At 38.8% G+C, this 21,674-nt stretch overlaps 2 long non-coding RNA genes and 1 other non-coding gene across 4 annotated transcripts in view; 1 reads left to right on the top strand and 2 right to left on the bottom strand.

Annotated features, from left to right (window-relative positions):
* The window catches only part of LOC129492860 (uncharacterized), a 48,093-nt gene that overhangs the window by 13,949 nt on the left and 12,470 nt on the right, over positions 1 to 21,674 (top strand). The window lies entirely within an intron of this gene.
* Positions 1 to 21,674, bottom strand: part of LOC129492851 (uncharacterized) — a 44,748-nt gene that overhangs the window by 19,182 nt on the left and 3,892 nt on the right. Inside the window, exons 3-7 of one of the 2 annotated variants that reach the window (XR_008660971.2) lie at positions 13,037 to 13,114; positions 9,055 to 9,225; positions 2,681 to 2,743; positions 1,935 to 2,063; positions 892 to 1,000 (exon numbers count right to left, since the gene is read on the bottom strand). This is a non-coding gene — a long non-coding RNA (uncharacterized lncRNA). The remainder of the gene's footprint in view (positions 1 to 891; positions 1,001 to 1,934; positions 2,064 to 2,680; positions 2,744 to 9,054; positions 9,226 to 13,036; positions 13,115 to 21,674) is intronic. The other variant, XR_010114763.1, reaches the window with a different exon arrangement.
* On the bottom strand, positions 17,195 to 17,395 carry LOC129461461 (small nucleolar RNA SNORA73 family). Its single transcript, XR_008650559.1, has one exon. It is a non-coding gene; the product is annotated as a small nucleolar RNA SNORA73 family (small nucleolar RNA).

Below are 21,674 nucleotides of genomic sequence, written 5' to 3'. Positions count from 1 at the left end.
AAGGTAAACAGGTGTTTGAAAACATACTGTTGTGAAGTACCAACCTGGCAGAAAACCTGTAGCATTTATAACGAGAACATAATCCAATTGAATTTGTAATTAGCACTTTTGAAATGTGCTCATTATTATTGTTATTATTAGCTACAAAACGATGCAGCTTTGGCTCACACCCATTGGAATTTTAGGGTGTGATTCTAGCCAAAAAGCAGTCAGTACAGAACCCAATAAAAGAACTACGTTGCAGATTTTATAGAAGTCTTTTCATGTTAAATATCCAATGGGAGCTATCAATTAGATGTAAATTATTTACTGTGTCAAAGAAAATTTTCACTTTTGGAGATGCAGATTTTTATGAGACATAACCTAATGATTTGAGAAAAGTTAATATACCCATGCATGGAATCTACTTGGGAAGTAATCCTGGAAAAAAGGAATAGTCATGGTTGAAGAGACATATCACAATGGAGTGGAGAGAATTTTTGAATTCAGAGACTTGTTTTTATTGAACATCTAAAGGAAGCTACTCCCAGCATTTCTCAGGCCATAGAAGGGTCTGACCAGCTTTATCCCTGGAAACTCCCATAGGAAAAGATTGGATTCCCAACCAGATTGTAGTTCCCTTCATTAACAAACATTTATTGAATCACAGTGCACTGCATTCAGGGCTGATGAAGAAATGGGAATGATTTAGTAAATTGGATATATAAAAATAGGAGGGGATCTTGGAGACAATTACAAAGCAACATGTTAAGAGAAAAAGCAATAATTTTGAGCTCAGTGCTAATTATTAAGGGAAGGACCCAGAAAAGGTAATAAGGTATGGGCCAGCTAGTGAGGAAGAGATTTATGGAGAAGGTTCATTTTGATTCAGATTCAAAATAACACCTTTACCTTATTGGAAGGATGGTTAGGAGATGCTCTTTCAATAAGAGAACTGACACAAGTAAGGCATGGACCTGTTACCATCTGAGCCTCGGGTAGGGATGTCCAATCTGTTGATCTGATTAGAAAAGAAGAACTTGCTAGGCACTGTGCTTGGCACACAGTCAGTAAGTGTTTGTAGGTGCCCAATAATAGTAGATACTCAAAAAGTATTTGAAGGTGCTCAATAAATATTAGAGAGTCAATGACTTTGACCTTCCTGTCACTCATATGCCAGGAGGGTGTATAAATAACACACTAAGAAAATCTGACTTAACTCTTCACAATGATTTAGTCCAACTTCAGACAAGATGTACCCGTTTAGTTGCAGTCCTCCATGGACCTTACTCCAGTCCAACTCTGCTCACTTATATTACCTAGTTGACTCTGTATGTCTTTGATTGTATGATTCTGGTCTGGGTAGAGTAGACAGAATGTATGATCTAAGCTTACCCATATGATCATAAGCCTAGATGTTGGGAATACAGTGAGTTTCAAAAGAAAATAAAATAAGCAGTTATGGAGGCTGCCTTGCCTTTCAGATAACCTCTTGAAACCAACCCAGGAGTCCCATAGGCAGTTTTTTTCTTTTCCTATAGTAACATAGAAATGGACCCTTCGGGTCTTAAAGCTTGAAACTCACATTGGTTTTATCTGAGTTTCTTTGTAAGGAAAGGGCCTTCAGGCCTTTCAAAAAGTGTCAAAGAACAGAAACTTATCATATAACCGCATCCAGCCAATGGGACGTCAGACCCCTCATTCATCATGATTGCCTCATGACCCCTCCCTCGTTCCTGTTTTCCCATGCATAGTTACATTTCTTCCCTGCTGTAGAACCTCTACTTCTAGTTGTTCAGGGAGATGGATTTGAAACTGATCTCCCATTTCCTTGGCTGCAGCACTTGATGAAAGCCTTCTTCTTTGGCAATGCTCATTGTGTCAGTCATTGGCTTTCCGTGCCAGGGAAAAGCAGGACCTAGATTCAACCCCTGGTGTTTCAGGCACACTCTTACCTCAGTCTCAGAGGAGGTCCCCTGGATGCCATATCTCTGCAGAGTGATTTTTGTCTCTCATCTGACCCACCATAGTTCTTTTCTTTCTTCAACAAACAGGTATTGAACTCCTATTTACCAAGTGCATTCCTAGAAAATAAACAAGACAATGGAAGCTTCAAGGATATCAGAGTTTTAAGAGGTGAGCCAGTGGAGGGATCATGTCTGTGAAGAGCTTGCTTGTACACAGATCTCTCCCCAAAGATTCTAATTTAATTGGCCTGATGTGGGGCAGGCTGCTTACATTTGTTCCCCATAGCAGGTGTTTGTAATTTGCAGCCACAGTAGAGAATCACTGTGGTTCTCAAGAGTGGTCTTCAGACCAGCAGCAACAGCATCTCCTGATAATTTGTTAGAAATGGAGATTCTCAGGCCCCACCCCAGACCTGATGAATCAGAAGCTCTGGTGCAGCAGGGGGAAATAAAAAACAGTGCTATGTATTTCAAGAGGACTTGCAGGTGATTCTGTTGAACACTGAAGTTTCAGGATTACTGAGCTACGGAAACTGGCTCTGTATTGAGATACTAAAGAAGACTTCCAGGTACCCTCTCTCATACCATTTTCTCCATGAAATCCTAATCTCATTCCTATTTTAATGATCTCTTTAGAACACAATTTATTTCCTATTTTTTCCCTCTTATTTATTTCCATACTATACATATATTAAGGGCCTGTAGGATGCCAACTTAATTCAATCCCAACTCACCAAGTATTCACGTGTGAACCCAATCTTGTCATAGGCACATGATGGGACTGTGGTTACTGAAGGCTGAGAAGGGTAGGAGAGAGGAAAGGATAGAATGAGGCTGGTTAAAAGACACACAATTACAGCTAGATCGGGAGAAAAAGCTTTAGTGTTTTATAGCACTGTAAGGTGACTATGGTGAACAATAATTTAGTGTATATTTTCACTTAGCTAGAAGAGAGGATTTTGAATGTTCCCAGTGCAAAACAATGATAAATATTTGAGGTGACAGAAAGGCTAATTATCCTGATTTGATTGTTACACATTGTGTGTATCAAAATACTACTCTGTAGCCCATAAATATTTGCAATTATTATATGTCAATTAAAAATATTTTTAAAAGACAGCTCAAAAAAGTGAAAGTACAAGACAGAGTTCCTGGAGGCTTTGAGGAGCTAGGAAATGGAAACCAGGGCACTGTCACAGGCAATGTGCTGGTAGGCGCTGCAGGAGCTCGAGGGAAGGATGGAAACTCTATGGGAAATATGGGAAAAGCAATCCTGGACAGCTTCAAAGAGCAAGGCAAACTTGAGCTGAGCCTTCAAGCCTGGGTAGAATTTGGACTCAAGGAAGGACAGAGGGAATATTAAAAGCAAAGAAGTTCTTTATGACTACCAATGAAGACATTAACCTGACCAGAGAGGAGGATACAGAGCTGAGAGATGGATCGGCCTTCCCCATGGAGCACTCTGAGACATGTCATAGCTCACTGACATCTCGCAATACAGGTCAAAAAGGTAGATTTTTATTTCACTTACTGTAAATGTGAGTTAGAGCAAATAGGCTCCTGATGGTTAGCCGGGCTGTCTACTTCAGCCTTGCAGGAGGCAGTGTATTACAATGGCAGTAGATGTTTGGGAGTCAGGTGTATAATTTTGGCTTCACTACCTACTGGGTGTGAGGCTTAACCTCTCTGAGTTTTAGTTTCCTCTTCTGTACAGTAGGGTTAATACATTTTCCCTAGGTCATTTCTAACTTTTATATAAGCTCACAAACGTAAAACAAAAAACTGTATAGTAGGATATCTCTAGGCAAATCAATGTATATTATGGTCCCTCTTGTTCTTCTTTGACTTAAATGGAATCAATTATTGCATTGGATAAGAAGGGAAGCAGTACTGGTTAAGAGTGAACACTGTGAATTTGGAGGATGTGTGCTGGACCTCAGCCATACCTCTAACACATTGGCTAACCTTGGACACACAACGTGACCTCACAGAACTCCAGTTCCCTCTGTCATAATCTGGAATGATGATATCAATTAAGTGAAGCAGCTATCACAGGGTCTGGAACATAGTAAGCCCTCAATAAGTTCTAGCAATTATTAAAAAAGGAAAGGCTGTCTGCTCATAAGATACAGTGCAAACAGGTGATCTCAGAAGGGGGTTTGTGCCTCTCCATGAAGGAAGTCTCATTGTGGACATCTGGGAGCAGGTCAAGTTCTTCACCTCTGCTTCTTTCGAAGCACCCCACCCGCATACTTCCCATTAGAAACTCTGCAATCTGTTTTTCAGAAGAGCGGTCAATTATTGACTCAATATTAGAAATGCTGCTCAGAGTACATAATGGCTGACCTGGGAATATCTCTTTAGTTAAATTAACACCTACAAAAGGCTCCAGGCTTGCCACCAAACCAATATTTTAATTTTCTTTCTAACACCCAGGCCTGTGAAAAAGGAAAATAGTCAGAAGTCAAAAGATAAATCTCATCTCCAAAGTGTCCCCTCTTTCCACCCACCCCCAAATCTCTCGTATAGCCCCAATCCTCATTTTGATTATATCCAAAACCTTAAATGGAAGAATCCAATTAGCTGTCACATTTTACAGCTAATTTACAAATCTCTTAAAAGTTCCAAGTTTAGCTTTCACATTGTTCCTTGTACACCATAAAAATAAAGGCACTGAGAAGCCTTTGGATCCTTGCTCTGCTGAAGCACTTCCTTTCCATATTTTTTGCTTCTCATTTTACCTCATTACTTTACACGAAGCTGCAGCTCTCAGGACGACTGCATACCCACTGTAAACCTCTATTATTGATCATGTACTTACATGGTTGGTGGCGTTTTATGTAAGAGGAATAAATGATATAGTTGTTTCTATCCATTAAACTATACTGTTATCAAGGGATTGAGAAACTGCCCTGAACATGGCAATTATTTTCAGAGGTTCTGTAATGTTTAAATACAATTGCCTAGTAATCTTATATTTACTGTGTGGTGGCAAAGTGCAGCTAGCTTCACATTTGCACCTTATAAAACGTAAGGACATTTAACGTGCTTAATTCTCTGTTGTCTTCCTTCTCCTGGCCTTTCTCTTTCCCAATGCTACATCCCCAGGCATTGGACTATGAGACTTCTAGATACTTCCCAAGTACTGTAATTTTTTTTTTCCATACTAACTCATCCTTGGAGATCAGTAATTTCTTACTTAGTATGATGTGGGGCTTCCCAAGCTCTGGCCGTGGGGAAAGGAGAGCTGGGGGTCTCTGAGGCACAAAAGACTTTGCATGATTAGTAGAGCTCTGAGAATCGAGGAAATATGCCTGGCGAGCAAACACCCCAGCCCAGAGGAAGCTTAATTATAGTCAAGGGAAAGTAGTCCTTCCTTAGTGGCAGTCGCCTCTGCCCACGTGCTTGCACATGCGTGTGCACAGGCAAGCACGAGCAAACTCTCATGCATCGTCCATATGTGAATTCTTTTTGGAAGCTCATTTGCTTCCTCTCACTTCCTCCCCTTACTGGGTCCTAACACGGACACATTTAAACCCTATCCTTTCTATCTTCAGCTCCCCAGACAAGCCTAATCTGACCTTGCTTTAATTTTTTAAGCCATTGGTGGAGAAAGCCTTGAAACTTTTCAAGACCAAATATAACCAAATGATACAAATAAAATAACTGGGAGCTTGCTAAAATGAGGCCAGGAGCCTTTTATACTTTTTACTGAAGTAGAATAGAGCCCAGGATTTTTAGACGTTTTCTGTTTCTCTTTGAAGTTGCCAGGAATTTGCCAGTGAGGTTTTAAATGTGCTTCTACTACTGACTCGCAGGAAGAGATTTCTAGGCTTCTCATGCTACCTCTGATGATTGCAATATAGAATCCAAATGTTTGATTCTTTCTTTCTATAGGATTTGACTTTTCCAACCTGTGAAGGGGGAAAAAACGGGAATAATATCTTGTTCTATTCCCGTAAACAAGATACACAAGGGGAGCCCAGAAGATTTGGTTTGGCTTAGGAGAAAGTCGGTTTAGGCTTCAGTGCATTTTAGAGCATCCTAAGGGTGCAGTCTTGTGCCTGCTTTTCCTCATTTGAGATTCAAGGTGTTCTGCCTGGCTGGCTTTCCAGCCCCAGGGAGGCCGTCTGCTGCTGTTGGCCCACAGTCAGAGCACACGTACCTTCATTAGCCAAATCTTTGTTCCCCTTTGTGCTTCTCTTCCTCCAACTTAGTAGAAAGCAGCTTTGGAATTTGCTTCTGTTTTTCACGTGCGACTTACAGGAGCAAGACAGGGTCCTGGGTAAGCATATGGACTCTGGAGTCAGCTGCTTGGGTTCCCGACCCGGCTCCTTTTTTTTTTTTTTTTTTTTGAGACGGAGTATAACTTCACTGTGTCGCCCAGTCTGGAATGCAGTGGTGTGATCTTGGCTCACTGCAACCTCTGCCTCCTGGGTTCAAGCAATTCACTTGCCTCAGTCTCCCAAGTAGCTGGGATTACAGGTGTGCACCACCATGCCTGGTTAATTTTTGTATTTTTAGTAGAGACAGGGTTTTGCCATGTTGGCCAGGCTGGTCTCAAACTCCTGACCTCAGGCTCCTTTCTTTACTGAACACTTTATTGTAGAAAAGCCCCTTATCTTCTCTGTGTCTTAGCTTTCTCATTTGAATGTTGAGGGTCCTGAAAACAGTGACTTCTAAGGGCTATTTCTTGTGTGAGTTGATTGAATCAATGTGTGGGAAAGGCTCAGAACACCACTTGCTCTGATTCCTGAAAGTCTTTTTTAGACTGTCCTTGGCTCACCATGTCTAGATGGATTCCATCTCCACTTATCCATTCTTTTGATCTTGGTGACTGCCTCTCTTCATAAGCCTTATCTTCTCTGTGCGAAAACGATTGATTGAATCATAATAATGACAAGCATAAAAGCAGTGAAGCCTTCTCCCTTAGCACTGGGGAGGTGGAGGGGCCAAACCAAGTGGTCACTTGCTTGCATTTTTCACATTATTAGTGATCTTACATGGATTTGGGTTGGTTTTTCAGAGTTGCCTTTCCTAGCTACCACTCGGTTTTCTTTTTTTTCCCCTATGCAACCGTTACCCCCTAAGGAGTTTCTTACCATGAAGCTCCACTACAGTAGGGCAGACCTGGAAACACATGCTTTTGTTCAACAGTCCCCCACTTTTATTTTTGCTTTCAGAGAGTCTGTGAACATTTTCCAGGCAAATCCACCCACCCTGGTAGAGACCCTCAAAGGACCAGGAACACAGGATCCAAGGATAGGGCAGGAAAATTCCACCTCAATCCCTCTCCCACAGTTCCCTATTTCTCCTCCCCTCTGTTCTAACTGTAGGTCTGCTGAGGCCCCAGGGGTGGGATACTGCACTTAAAGCCTTTAAACCCATCAAGATTAAGGTTATTTATTTATTTTTTTTTTTTTTTTGCTGGTCAGCTGAATTTTTCTTATTCTGTTTATGGGGTGGTGGTAGGGGGAAAGAGGCTGTTTTCTAAAGGAGTGAAGGAATAAAAGAACAAGAGTGGGTATGGGAGAGTAAGGATAATTTCACTGTTGTCTCAGAGGGTTGAGTCTCAGGGCTGGTAAATTCTCAAATTCGACACTGTATTATGACATAGATCAGCTGTTATTTTTTCAGTCTCAGAGGAAACCTTGAGGAATCTCATTCCTGCAATTGTATTAAATTATCTGCCAATATTGTCTTTTCCACTCAAAGTACTTTCATTGAAACATTTGGCATGGGCTGCAGAAACAGCAAAATCTCTTTAAAAGCTATTGTTTCTTTGAATGTTTGGTTTACCTTTTGGTTCCACAATAAAATAACTTAATAAATGAAGGGTGAGTGGAATTGTTACTATGGCAATCCCCATAGTAACATCAAAATGCCACACACACTTGTGCTGCAAGCCCTGGGCTTTCTCCTAGTCCTCCCACATTTCAGGTTCAGCTTCCCAGGTTAAGCTCTGATGGCTTAAGATATAAGGATATTATATTAAATCCATTTTATTTCCATCCCCAAGAGTTAATAGACTCACAAAATACCAAGAATTTTTATCCACTTCTATCCTTTGCAGAAAAGTCAGAAGTGAATTTTCTATGAGCTTGACAGTATGTACAAACTGCTTGCATTTGAGTTGCTCTTCCAATTTTAGGTCTGTCCGTAAAAACAATAACAACAATAATCCCAGTCAAGGCGTGAATTGCTCTTTGTTGATTTCCATAGTCTTACATAACTTACATGGGGCAGGACTAGGAGAGGAAACATCTTCAGAATGCAGCACTGTGGGAACACACATGTTTTTAATCTCCTATTTTCCAGAAGATAGTCAGAAGGGATCCCCAAGAGGTCACTTGGAAAAGCCTTTTGCCACCTGGTAGAGTTATAAATTGATACTCTAAGATTGCTGTTATTAGGTTGAATGAATGACTGAGAGGCTATGGAAAAATTTAATGGGAGGCAAAAGCTGATTTTGAACATCATGTCATATCTTTATATAATAGGTGGTCATGCATACACGTAAATATGTATATCACTGTTTGTGCTTATTTAGCACAAACTTATAAACCAGATGCTGAATATCAAATAGTAGATCTGCGTATCCTGTTTCTTAGCTCATTGTATCTTGAATATTAATACTCTTACCCTAAAGGCAGAAACTACAATTGGAAAGTGATTGTGTTAAATTCAGAACCGGTGGGGCTATAAAGTTATGCAGCCCGGAAAACTCAGTGAGCTTATTTCCCAAGAAGAAAGCTTCACTAGATAGAGAGGAAGAAAATAAAAAATAAAGTACAAGCCATAAAGAACAGGCAATTCATAAAAGAAGAAATATGATCATTAGTAAACACGTGAAAAACATCCAATGTTACTACTAAGCAAAGAAATAGAAATAAAAACAAGCATAGTAGGATGTGGAGGGGGGCTTCTACTGCTGCTCTGGAGTCAGCACTAGGCCCACAGCCAAAAACAACAGGTGCTAAGTGCTCGACGTGTAAAAGAACAGCCAGACCCCAACCCCGCATCATCATTATATAGCAGAGGACTGGAAAGGGCATGAGGGACAGGATCAACCCTGGGAGTGGTTAGGCAGTGTGGAACTGTTACTCACCCGAGGTCACTCCCTTTTCTCCCAATGGGCAAGGGAGAGGCTGCCCACTCTCCCCCAGCAGAGGAGCTTCACGGATAGGCACCCATTGAGGTTGAAGTTGCAGACTGGTATTCACTTTCCTGGCTAGAACTCTGCTTCTGGATGAACAGGCTTTCTGATCTGCTGCTGTGCCTATCCAATTAGGGATGAGAAATGCAAGAAAGTTACAAGATGGGGTGGCCGAGGAGTGGCCTGCACTTCCACTAGTGGGTATCCCCAAGGATGCACACATTTCTGGTGAGTCATGAGGACACCAGAAACTGTAGCTAGTATTCACATGCTCAAAAAGCCTGCCCAATGGGTGAGATGATTCCAGTGATGGAGACTGAGAGGAGATACAGAGATTGAGATTAAGCCTGTTTTCCCAGAGCAGGGAAGTGTGTCAATGGGAGCTCTAAAAGGCCAAAAAGACTACATCACTCCTTGGAAGAACCAGAACCTGAATGCCTGCCATGCAGAGATATCAATGTCTGGTTAGTCTAAATAAGAAAAGTAGTAACACCCCACAGGAAAAATATTGCTATTGTGTCCATATAAGTAGAATGTACTGGCCGTATTCCCTCACACTCCCTTTCTCTGATACAGTTGCTTCATGGATATACCTACATTGAATTGAGATTGCTCAACTAACCTGTCATATAATGATGAGGTATTGTTTGCCTACTGAGCTGTCATTAACTCTTTAAATACCTAGATTTGTGAGGATGTAGTGAAGGAAGACACACCTGCTGGTTAAAGTGTACCTTGGTTCATGTGTTCTGGAGGGAATTTTGTCAATTATATATTTAAAAACTCTTAAAATTTGGCATGCTATTTGATGTAGTGACTCCTCTTCTATGAATAGATCACTAAAGATCTAATCAGATCTAATCAGAAAGAAGCACAAATATATTTAAACGAAAAATATTCATTGCATCCTTATTTATAAGAGTAAAAAGAGGAAACCTGAATTTCGAGTTGGAAATGACTACATAAGTTGTGGTGTATCCAAATAGTAAAATACATGCAACCATTAAAATTGTGCTTCAAAGACCATTTAATATTTTTGTGCAATGCTCATAGAGTGTTTAGTAAAAATCAAATAGGATAAAATCTGTCATACATAAGAAATAGAAAGGAAGAGTAAAAACATATCTAGTAGCAGAAGACATGTATATATCTGGAAATCCCAAAAAACTCAATGGAAAAAGTACCACAAGTGATAGAAGAATTTAGTAAAGTAGTGGATAGAAAAAAAAGATTATCATAAACAACCTTCATATATACAAACTAAAAGTAGTTAGAGGATATATAGAAGATTTATTTAAGATAGTAGTAATGATAAACCTAAGCATAAAAAGAAACAAAAATTGTACAAAATCTATGTGAAGAAAACTAAAAACACTCCTGAAGAATGTAAATGTTGACTTGAAGAAATGGAAAATCATACCACTTTTGTGGATAGACAACAGTCAGTTCTCCTTTAATTTATAAATGTAACATCATTCAAAAATACCATTTAGAAGAAAAAATAAGCCAGAGTAGTCAGGAATTCTTGCAAAAGAAGAGCAACGAGTTTGGGAAGGGTTGGCTATATCAGATATTTAAATACATTATAAAGCCTTTATACTTAATACAGAAGGATATACACACACGAATAGATAGATCAATGAATAGAAATTCCAGAAATAGACCCAATTGCATATGGAAATTTAATACAAAATAAAGGTGACATTTCAAATTGGTGGTGAAAAGATGGACTTTTAAATAAGTGGTGTTGGGATAAGTGAATAGCCATATGGAAAAAGATAAAATTGGATCCATTTCTCACATTGTAAGCCAGGATAAATTCCAAAAGACTCGGAGATCTAAATGTGAAATAAATGAAACTATACATGTTTGAAGAGAAGACATGGATATTTTCCTCCAGTAGCTAGGATGAGGAAAACTGTCTCAACTACTTATCAAAATCCAGAAGCATTAAGGAAAAAGTTAAACTTGATGGCATTAAAAAAATACGTTTGCACGGAGAAAATACTCTAAGCAATGTAAAGAAAAATGACGAATGGGAAAAACTGCAACTTTTATCACAAAGGTTGAACATGTCTAATATATAAAGAGCTTCTAAAAATAGAGAAGAAAATGACTGCAACTTGGTAGATAAATGGGCTAGGGAAATGAACAGACTGTTTCTTAAAAAAGAAAAGCAAATGGCTCCTAATTATAATATGCTCAGCCTTGCTCCTAATAAGAGAAAAGCAAAATATAATATCCTGTCCATTTCTTACATACCAGATTGGCAAAAATCCAGAAGTTTGGAAAATATACTCAGTTGGCAAAGTTGTGGGAGAGCAGGCACTGTCTTACACTGCTAGTGGGAAGCAAAATGATACCACATCTGTGGAAGGGAATTTGGCAATATCTAGCCAACTTACATTTACTCACTTCTGAGACTCTATCATAAGGACACACTGGCAGACGTGAAAAGAGAAATGTCGCCCAGATGCATTCTATATTCACTGCAGCCCAATTGTAATAGTAAAATATCAGAAATAAACCAAATATTCACCCAGAGGGACCTGTTTAAATAAACAATTGGTAAATCCACATGATAAAATACTATGCAGTTGTAAAGAGGATTTAAAAATCTCTACAAAACTGCATTGGAACAATCCCAAGGGAAAAAGCAAGGAGGAGAAAGTGTTTATGTTATAAAACCACTTATCAAAGAAAGAGGAAATGCTAATATAGACACATATTTGAATAATTGTATTTAAGAAAATTAATGAGAGAATAAACTTTAAAAGGTATTTATAAGGAAAGTAAGCGAACAAGGTAGAGGTGGCTGGATATGAGCTTGGCTTATCTGATTATATCTTGTTTTGTTAAGGGGGACTTTTGGAAACTTAAAGTATTTTTACACAATTATAGAGAAGTGTTTTTAAAAAGTGATCATTTAAAATCTAAAGCAAAAAACAAATTGTTTTTGAGTTGGTAGCCTAAATATATGAAAAGGAATTATTTCAAATGATGTTAAAACTCAAGAATGTATTTGGTCATCCCTAGGGTGATACTGTTAGAGAAGAAGAACAGCAAAAGAATATTAAACTGTTTTATGTAATTATGTTAGTGATGATAACATTGATACTATTTTTCTGTGACTGTATTTTGTGTGCTTACAGGATAAAGTATGCTATTGACCAAATTATCATTGCTGTATTTTCTCTTAAAAATATTTTCCAGGTCTGTATGATAAAAAGTACTAGAAGTAATGTCAACACAATAGCAATTGGTACCCTTAACACACAGATTGTGGTTTCTAAATATCATACTGAAATAAACAGAACACGATTTCATGTCTAGGGTAGAAAATAAACAGTATGGATCTGGAACATTTTGTCATTCTGGAGAGCAATGATGCGATCAAGGATAATGGTCATGTTAAAAGGACTCAGGAGACAACTTCAAGAGATTCCTCTGGCCAAACATGGGGCAGTTTAGCATCACTAAGAATAATAGATGCAACCCATTGAAAACACACAAAACTGTATTTACATCTATAAGTTCACAATGATATTAAACACAAAACAGAAGAAAACAAAAATTCATTTGAATACCCCTTTGGAGGATTCTATGGAGTCAGCTCAATATGTTGAAAACTGAAAAATGAAAGGAAAGAATCAAGCATTTATCTTGCTTTCCTAAATGAAATTCATCTCAAAGTCATTAGAGAGTTGATTAGAATGTTTTCTTTTAAAGAAGCATTTAAACTATATATAAAAAATAAATTATAAAATTAGAATATCACCATTCTGTAACCATTAATGGATTGGGTAATGATCATCAATGGTCACTAATATTACAAAAATAAATAAATAAATAGAAACAAGACGTTATATGCCTCTCCATAAGAGTGCTGCACAATTCTTCCTATAAAGGGTTTTAGACAAAAATCAGAACTCACATAGGATCAAGACTCAGGGATTCTTCACTCTTCTGTGCTCCAAACGGCTTGGGCAGGCTAGTGAGTCCAATTGAACCCCTTTGATAATAATATTTTAAAGACATAAAATAAAACACAAAAGTTGTTAAGTGTATTAGTCCATTTCACACTGCTAAAAGGAATATTCAAAACCGGGTAATGTACAAAAGGAAGAGGTTGAATTGACTCACAGTTCCATCTGACTGGGGAGGCCTCAGGAAACTTACGATCATGACAGAAGGTGAGGAAGAAGCAAGTACCTTCTTCACAAGGTAGCAGGAGAGAGAGAGAGAGTTTCTTCACAAGGTAGCAGGAAAGAGAGAGAGAGAGAAGGAGGAACTACCAAACACTATTAAACCATCAGATCTCATGAGAACTCACTCAGTATCATGAGAACAGGATGGGGGAATCTGCCCCCATGATCCAATCACCTCCCACTAGGTCCCTCCCTCGACACCTGGGGATTATGGGGATTACAATTCGAGATGAGATTTGGGTGGGAACACAGAGCCAAACCCTGTCAGTAACTAAACTCAATTATGTTAAATACAGTTACTCAAATAATAGAAATTTGAGTTCTGGGTGGGTAGTGAAACATAAAAGGGAAAAAATTCTAAATTTAAAAATATCATTAGCAGCCACAAAATCAACAACTCCCATCACCTCAAAGGCATCCTTGCTAAAACAGGCTAAGATCCTTATGCAAAATACTACCAATTGCCTGTAAGTAAATAATCAGTCCTGTACATGACAGAGGTGTGATTGCTCTGAAATAATAGACTGTCCTCTGGAAGTGGTCAGGAGCAGGACCACTGGGAATAGAGACCCACGTCATGGGACTAGATGGGTACTTGGTGACTTTCTGCCCAGCAATGGAGCTTCTGCTTCTTCTGTTGGCTTCTTCTGGGGTTGAAATCACTGGCTGCTTAGAGCGCAAAGTGGAGACTGGGACAGATTGGGCTGGGGAGGGAAATAACACAGGTATGAGAAGCAGGACAGAGATACATGATGCTCTATATCCAGAAACACTAGCACTCTTATCATAACATATTAAAGTGTTAAATGGACCTAGTTTAACAAGTATTTATGGAGTGCTTCCCTTATGCCAAGCCCTGTTCTAGGCTCCAGGGATGTAGTGATGAGCAATATAGCCAAAAATTCTCATCCTTCTGGTGCTTACCTTCTAGATTACTTCTTTACTGTTTAGTTGTAATTTTGCCACCAAGTCTTGGAAATATGCTAGAACTCAACCCAATTACCCATGAGGCTCACCTGAGGACTGCAATTGCTTCTTTGGTGACATAATTACGAAACTGTGACAAAATACTAAATTAGGATTAAAATGCTCTAGAACTTAAAGTTGGCCCCATAGCAAATGGCTGACTTTTTTGGCTCCACCCTTGTAAGTCAAGTATCTGTCATCATTGGCCACATTCACTTTGTAAACTTGTCAGTTTTCAATTTATACATGTGCAAAACCAACATTCTCATAGGCATAGGTTGTGTGCATTTTCTTTGTTTGTTAACCTTGCCTACATTGGGAAGGGGTCAAGCTGATTATTTTCCAACCTGTTTGCATACACTGATGTGCTGGGATGCAACATGCCAAGTCTCATCCAGTATCAGATGCTCACAAAGTCCCCTGGGAAGCCAGAGTCCTGTGTTTATAACAGGAAGCATTGACCGCAAATACACTGAAGTCACACTACAAACATCCTCAGAGCTGTCCTCAGGGTTCTTGTTAGAGCTTTTGTATAAAGAAGATTGCCTTATAATTATCTCCTTTACTTCCAGAAATAATCATGAGGCCCAAAATACTTCCTGAATGAGAGAGAACCTGCATTGAATTTTGTTCTGTGGTGCATGGTATGGTTGCAGTATATTAGGATCTGGCGGAAATTGCAGAATTTATTGCCTATTTTTGTTTTGCTGCTTAATGGGATGTTTTGCACATAATAGGTTGAGTCAAAGAATATATAAATATAGTAGATCCTTATTATTCATGATAGTTATAAAGTCCACAAACAATGAATCAGCAAATACCAAGTCATTGCTCTTAGGGGAAATACAGGGTTAGGTTCCTGCAAGCTACTGTTTACAACATTTTTGTCCACCAGTCAATACATAACCTTGTTTCATGTGTGTTTCTGTTTAAAGATACCTTATTTAATATATGTTGTTGATTCATTAATATTGAACATATGGCCAATAGCATTATAACTCATTCCTAAATGATGCTTATCTAACACATATTTTCTTCATTATGTACATCCCAGCCTTCTTGCACATAGAAACACTGCACAGCACTTCAGCTGTATGCTTGGGGGCCATTTTAAACAGCAAAATCATCAACAGGAAGCAGAAAATTGTAAAAATTGTGGCACTAAATAGACCATGTAAAGGACACATGTTTGCAATAAAAAAGCTGAAACAAGAAGGGGGAGTGTCACCTTATTTGATTCAGCTAGAAACGTGAGTGTGAGAATTCAAATTTTTCACTGCTCTGACCATGTTCATGAGTAATTGCAAAAGTACTTCTGGTATTGATTTTGGGATTAGAAATAAATTTTAGCTAGTAGGCAAATCCCCAAATAGGAAATCCCTGATTCATGAGGATCAGCTGCCTGTAAATGTAGGTGACTTCTACCTCACAACACTTAAGGGCAGGGAATGGCACACGTGGAGTTTCTAGTCCTTATTAAATTAAATTTGCCCTGTGCACCCACATATCTGACTAGTGAAACTAGTTTCATTAACCCTTTAAAAAGATATTGATTTTGTGTGTGTGCTGGGAGAAAAATTAAGGGACATTTCCTTCCTTAGAGTCACCATTATTTCTGTTGTCCCTTTAGTCAAGTGCTGGTATTCCAGCAACACTCAGTCGGCTGCTCCAGGAGGCTGCAGAGGGGTTCTTCTCAGCCGTCAACAAAACTGGCTATAGTCATGCCCATTGGGAAACTCATTGCTGCCTTCAAGGTCAGTGCTGTGCATGTGTCCAGTGTCTCCCTCCCAGCACTCCATAGCAGTTCCTCACTGGAGTGTGGCCCACAATGTGGCCCATTGCTGGAAAGTCTATGGCTTCTCTGTGCTGGAGGAATTCTAAGGAATCTCTCTCTTTCTGGTGGATCCAGTTGTTCCTACGTCTTCACCCCCAAATCGCCAAAGTTCTGCCTCTCCTTACCCAACTTAATGACACTCAAGGTCCGAAGGAGAGTGGGATGAGAAGGATAAAGTCATGAAAGGAAGTTTCCATTTCCCCTACAGACATGGGAGTAAGGACAACTTGGACATTTAGAGATACAATGCTAACTTCTTCTACCCAGAATGGGAGTAGGGAAAGAAAATGCTTACGCCAATTACTTTTTTTCTTGATAACTCGTGCTGGTGTAATTAATGAATGTTAGAAATTGCTTATTTTTAACTTGGTAAAATATTTCCATGTTTGAGCTCTTAGGTGGAAGTTAAAGTCATCACAGTTCTTTCATGAAAGGGGAAAACTTCTACATAGAAGATGAGAAGCTTCTTTGGGGCAGAGACTATAGTTAGTATTTCTTTAGCACTGTTCATAATGTTAGGATAGGAATAAGCAGAGGTGGTATGCAATAGATGCATTTATCAACACCCAAATACTCTCTAAAGTATCTTCTCATTTATGTGATGCATCCCAGAAAAATGACCTGACCATAACATTTTTGAGAATTGTATCATATAAAATGGGGAATTGGCTATTCAGATGAAGAATGAATGATTTAATCAGTAATCTTTCCTTATTTCTATTTTTTATTAGTTTAAATTTCACTATATGCCCTCTACTTTTAATATAAACTATTACAATGATGAACAAGTCAGGGAATATTTTTAGATCTGAGAGAAAACTAGTAACAATTACTCTGATTATTGAATTACTCACATGGTCTAATTTTATGTTTTTGGAACACATCACTCAAACTATGATCTTAAGTTTTGTCTTCTGAGAGATGAGAATAATAATAATACCTACTTCAAAGAGCAGTTGTGATGATAGATCAGATATTATACATGAAATTTCATGATAAATTACAAAATAGCATCTAAATATAAAGAGTTGCTATGAATGTTATTCTTCCCTCCTTTAATTCTTTTAGTTTTATTTTATACTAGACACATTTCCTGCATGGTTTGTCTCCTCTATCATTGTCCACAGGACTCAGAAGCTGTAGGAATATTCAGGCACAGACACCAGGCCCAGCTTCATCTCTAACTTATGGCAAAGGACTGTACATCCTGGGATGGGACCCTATGCTCCCCTATGCCATTTAGACAGAGCCTGGGGAGAGTGACTTCCCAGGGTATCCATGTTGGAATCTCTCATTTGATTCTTATTCAAATGTAAGTCATTCTCCGAGGCCCACATAAAGTCAACCTCATCCTGGAAGCTTTGGGTTTTATTTCTTTAATGTGCTTTGTGTGTACATTAATACTTAAAATTAAAATCTGGACAAAATAAACTGTGTTTCTTATAATGTGGTGATTCAGATATAATAGGTTCTTGGTACTTACTGAATGATGAATGATTGAATCAACTGACGGATGGATGGATGGATGGATGGACGGATGAATAGATATGTTGTCATCGTTCTGTTCATCCAGCTGTCTCAGCATGGCTAAAAGTTACCTGCATGTCAGGAGCCTGTTATTTCCCTTTTCTTCACTATCCAAATGAAATGGCTCAAGCCTCTACCCATGTCCTCCACACTCTTCCTGAAACCTTTGAGGATTCCCAGGGGAAGGCTGTTGTTCTCCAGGGTTGGTCATTGGGCAGCCTGCCCTAAATTATCTGTCTCAGCTCCCATAACCAGCATCCTCTTTCTACACTGCTTTGACCCAGGCTAAGTAATGGTCCACTCTCTCCCAACACCCAACATTATCTCTGGGCAGATCTTAACTAAAGCTTTAAAGATAGAAATGAATGGCTTCAGCACAGCTCAGAATAGGAAACATTGACAACTGAATATTAATCACCACTACTCTTAAAAGCCCCTCAGCTATCCACTCCACCTGGACGTCTGCATGGCTGTCTTTTCTTTCTAGGCTTCTTGCCAGCTTCTTGCCAAGTTGCTCAGCCCTCTCCAACCACCAATGAGGCATCAGTGACCAGTTCCCATATTCCAGTTAATTTTTTATATACTGCAGCTTAGCTCTCTCTCTCTCATTTTTTTCATCCTATCTTTTAAGATAGCAAGGGCATCGTTTACAAAAAAAAAAAAAAAAAAAAAAAAAAAAAAAAAAAAAAAGCGCATCACAGTATTTTCCTAAACAAAAAGCTATCTTCTCTGAGATCAATAATTCCACTTCTCTGCCAGGCAAAAGTAATGAAAAGTCAGTGTTTTGTTTGAAATAGTAAATATTTCCTGAATTCGTCATTTTAAAAGTTTTTTTACTTGAGATTTCCAGAATCCTGGGAGTTAAACTTATCTCCTCAGTAGCCTTCTCTCTGGTAATTGAATACCCTCAGGACTATTCATTCCGTCTATCTCCAGAAGCCATCACCAAAAATTAACTTCTCACCTTCTTGGAATGCCACATTTTAATGGACATTAACAATGACATAAAGTTTGTTCCATCTTAAACATATTCAGTAACTTATTAATGCATACCAGACACTTGAGTGCAGACTTTTTTTCACATCATAAACACTGATTGTAAGAAAAGCTTGAATTATCACCAAACTTTGAGCTCACCAGTTAGTCTCCATCTGTTATTGTTATTTAGGCTTTAGGACAAGAAGTTCAGCAACGTATACGTTGGGTCTACCAAGTCTTCAATCTTAAACTGCTTATTTTTTCCCCATTTTCTGCTTTCTATATGATCCAGCTCCTCCATTGTCTTTCATATGAAGTTTTGTGTTGTAACTAATCCCACAGCCCTTTTTCCTTGAAATTGAATGCCCTATCTGCCTATATGCAGTTACTACCATTCTACTCCAGATTTTACAATGCCTCTGCTATGTGATATCCTGGCTCCACAAACAAATTATACAATTTTTATTAGTGGGAGGCAGGTCTCACATTTATTTATGAATTCATCCTGGTGCCTACCACTGTGCTAAGCACCATAGAAAATACTCAACAAACACTGTTTAACATCTAAATAAAATAAAGAATTGCTAAAAGTCTTTTTACCATTTAAGAGTGTAATATAGAAGCTTAAAGCAGGAAGAAACTTAGACCTCCCTCTTATGCCAAGTAGAGAATTTGATTAACTTGGTTATTAGTCAATGAATATTAAGCTCTATTGGCAAACAGCTGTCTGTTAAGCACTATGGGAGACACATATGGTAGATAAAGCAAGTTCTTGCTCTCATGAAAGTTAAGATTTCTATTAAATATTTTCCTTTTGCTTCATTGAAAAGACATTTAATTTGTCATACATTTATAAGATATGGGTCAGGAAACACCAACACATTTAAACTCAGGTAACTATATGGTAAACAAAGGTGGGAAAAAGAGGTAGCTTCCATTGAAACATCTAATAATTACTAGTTCTTTCAAGGCTAAAAACAGTTTGTCTCCATGAAGTCATTTTAATCTAGTCCAATTGTTAGACAAAAACATTTTACAATGCAGACATTTTTGGAAGGCAATTGACCATGTATAAAAAAATCTGTATTTTTCAAGCAAGATAGTGGAGTGTTAAATTTTCTGTTGAGGTCAGCTCTCCAGCAGTGTATTTGGTGATTTCATTGACATCCTGCTGCAGTTTCTTTTAAGGTCTGGTAATTTGAAGTTTTTGGTTTCTCTTTTTAAATTTTCATCACCTCTGTTAGAGACAAAAATATGGGTTCCCCTTACAAGTGATTATTTAAAAATATGAAAGTCAAACAAGCCATTAGTGTCCTACCAGATTGTCAGTACTAATGGTTATGAGAATTGGAATGGTGACCCCAGGACAAGCAGTCTTTTTGGAAACATTTGCAGGGATGGCCTGGAAAATGTGAGGTTAAGAGAATATGAGAGGTAATCTTCTATGGCAGGAGAGCCTGCTTGGAATCTTCCTAAAAAAATAAGCAAAATCAAAGGCCAATCCTATAAAATTTCCAAAACCCTTCACTGGAGTGGAATATTGCAATCATAAAGAAAGTCCAAATAGAGAAAAAAAAAAAAAACATAAAGCATCAAATCTTATCCAACTTTTTGACAGCTAATCACAGCCATGTTAAATGTTACTGGGACTATGAGCTTGAATGGTGTCAATGTTTTGGCCTATGAAATGTTGGCAGATAATTTATGTATTTCATATGCAATGAAGCAAACCATCATACCACCCTACCTAAGGATGTTCTTCTATGAAATCACCTAAGAATTAGATGCAGACGACGCCAAGGCTTTCTGGATACTGGCAAAATCAAGTTTTTTTCTATGCAATGTCTGTCCTCCCAGTCTTGCCCACAGTAAACTCTTCAGCCTCACTTAGGTATAAGCCAATCAGGGTTAATCCAACTATCCCAAGGAGGGCACAGTAAAAAAATGCCTCATTTGCCAACTTCTGCCCTCATTTGGTTTATTTTGGGCACTTCATTAAAAATAAAATGTATTATCACCTCTTCATTTATCTTCCCTATCCAGAAGGTTTGGCTGAAAGATTGATCTGATTCCAGATACTAAGGAAGTATCACTTTGCAGCCAATCACTCTGGGTTTTCTGGTATCCTAACCCAATGCTTTTAATAGAGATGTGTTTTCCAATGCAGACTCTCCAAATGCTATTTCCTACTAGTGTGCAGAGAGAGGCAATGCTGACAATATTTCTACTCATCTTTTAAGTTACTGGAAGGTGATTCTATAGCATATGGCTGTTAAGTTTAACAAAGGTAGGGGGAGGAGGAGAGAGGCCTGGCCATGAACATTCAGGAAGCTGGACCAGTGCCACCTGAAGGAGCCAGGAGGCCAGGAGGCCGGATGTGCACAGATCCCTGGGAGGAAAAAGAAGCCAGAACAGCTTAAATGGTCAAAGAATCAAATGTAAAGTGAGCTGCAAGGGTCAGATCTGGATGGAAGCCCAAATTCTGAGTCTCCGCATCCGTCCGGGGATAAACTTGGCTCCCAATCAGGGCTGACAATTAGGCCGTACAGTTAATATTTTTACAGCTGTTTTATTAATAACACATACAGTGCATCCAGCCAGGATTTGTTGGAGACACCTCAGGAAAACGAATGATGTAAATAACAGATGGATGTAGAATATCCCTACAAACAGGCATAAAGATATTCCCTTCTTGTTTAAAAAGAATTTAAATAGACAGATTGTAGATAAACAGGCAGACAGAAAGGGGGAGAGAGAGGATTTATGATATTTGAGGTGGTGGTTGCATGCGTTCACATGGCGAAAGACATGGACGTAAACATATACACTCTCTATATGGGAGGAGATGCTCAAAGCTTTGGCTTCTGGAAAAAAAAAGGTTCATGGTGCAAGGGCTGAGCACCACAGCCTGGGGGCCCACAGAAGCAGGTGTGCTGATGTGGCTCCTCAAATAGCTCCTCTGATACGTGGTTCAAGTCCAGAGACAACTTGCATGGCTTGACCAGGCATGCCTGAGCCCAGCCTTGAACCCCAGGCTGTCCTGGGGCATGCTTTCCTCT

The sequence above is a fragment of the Symphalangus syndactylus genome, chromosome 1, assembly GCF_028878055.3.
Source record: "Symphalangus syndactylus isolate Jambi chromosome 1, NHGRI_mSymSyn1-v2.1_pri, whole genome shotgun sequence".
NCBI lineage: Eukaryota > Metazoa > Chordata > Mammalia > Primates > Hylobatidae > Symphalangus > Symphalangus syndactylus.
The sequence above is the reverse complement of the archived record's forward strand: the minus strand, read 5'-3'. Positions and strand labels throughout refer to the sequence as shown.